This window comes from Galeopterus variegatus, unplaced genomic scaffold, assembly GCF_000696425.1.
Source record: "Galeopterus variegatus unplaced genomic scaffold, G_variegatus-3.0.2 Scaffold15512, whole genome shotgun sequence".
NCBI classification, from domain to species: domain Eukaryota; kingdom Metazoa; phylum Chordata; class Mammalia; order Dermoptera; family Cynocephalidae; genus Galeopterus; species Galeopterus variegatus.
Window position 1 is genome coordinate 19,830 of NW_007741623.1, and position 1,882 is coordinate 21,711.

The window sequence follows — 1,882 nt, forward strand, 5'->3', positions numbered from 1 at the left end:
CGATGTCCTTTCCGTTTACTTGTTGTAACAACTTCAAAAAAGTATAGTTGTTATATCTTCTTCCCCGCCCCCCCCCCGGTTTTTTTGTGTGTGTGTGTTTGTGGGTGAATTAATTTGTTTGTTTGAGAAGCAGTTTTGATATGCACGTTTACTGTTGGGGTCAATGGGGCCTAGGAGATAGAGCATAACGGGATCTTCTGATGACATTCAGAGTTATGGAAAGACCAGTGGAGAACAGGGATGTATATTTTTGTGGAACAAGTCAGACTCTGTTGTCAAACTGGTTACTGTCACATGTACCCAGCCACGTGTTTCCACGGACATCTGGAATGGAAGCTCCGAGGACCAGGGTCAGTGGTTGATGCCCTTAGGAATCCCACAGAGAGCCATTGTCAATCTGTGGAAGAATAAGGTTGCAGGTGAGGCTGCAGTTGGCTAGGTCTTCCTCTGTGATGTTGCGTTAGGCCGAATGGTCCCCTCCTGGGTTTGAGGCATTGGTGTGTAAGGATAACTGCATGTTGTTTACATCCTCTGGCAGCATTTGTATTACTGCCAACCGAGACTATAGTGGAGCCTACTCAAATGTACTGACAATTTGATGATCATTACTGTTCACTCTCAGGGGTTCAAACTTCGGTGTTTGAACTGGTCAGTAGAGGAACGTGTGCACGTAGTCAGAGAATGTGATGGGGCCACTGGGGTCTCTAGTACTCTATGATGTGTGGATGTTAAAGTCTAAATCTAGTGCTGGCTGGTTAGCTCAGTTGGTTAGAGTGTGGTGTTATAACACCTAGGCCAAGGGTTCGGATCCCCATATCAGTCAGCTGCCAAAAAATAAGACAAAATCTAATCAAAATTCACATAATTCTTCTGAATTGTTCTTATGTTCTTGCTGTTCTTACTCTTTTTGAGACCACCTATTACCAAGCCAAAACCAGCAGAGAGTCAGTCAAATCTCATTGACATGTTTAATGATGATTTTCTGTGGGATCCAGGCTGGTGTAACTCTCCACACGACTAGCAGGAGAAAAGGACCGTTTGGAAAACTCTGATACCCTCTTCAGAAGTGTTACAGGGTCATCCTGGAAGGGTCTTTATCTTGGTTATGCAGGGAGTAGTGCAGCGAGATAAGCTAAAGGACAAAGAACAGTTTCCCTTTCAGTGAGTGTTCCATGGCAGGGTTATTATCTTCATTGTAGTCTATTCATAATTGTCAGGTGAAAGTGTAGCCCAGCTGTGCTGTTTCTTTTTCTCCTGGGCCCATAAGTAGACTATCATCTTTCCCAGTGTCCCCTGTGGTAAGATGTGGTCCTGTACCTGAGTTGTGGCTAATGGAAAATGGGCAAACATCGTGTGTGCCATTTCCAGGCGTAGGCCATAAAACGTCCATGCATGGTTTCCATGCTCTTTCTCCTTTTGTGTGAACACCTGGAAGCAACATATTAAATATGGTAGAGTCAAAAGATGGAGGGAGTCTTAGTCCCTGGATCACTGGATGGAAGACAGCCACTTGCCAATCAGGAATATTAGAAGTAAATGCCAAGTCATATTTTAGGTTTTTTGTATGATAACAGTTTGCATTACCATAACTAACAGAGATAACAAGAAAAAATTAAAATGGTATATACTTTCCCAAATCTCAGATAGCATCATCTATTCAAATGCAGACTATTTACTTTTGTTGAACTAGACAATACTTTAGTTCTTTAATTATAAAGAGGGAGAATTGCTAAGACACCACGAGAAAGAGACTTGTCAGAAATATTTTCTACGAGCTTTTATTCCCTGTGGGCCAAACGGCTTGTATTGTGTAGATATTAGATATTCCTTTGACAGATGCAGTGTTCTTTCTGATGGAGATAAGTGGCTCACTTTGTCTTGA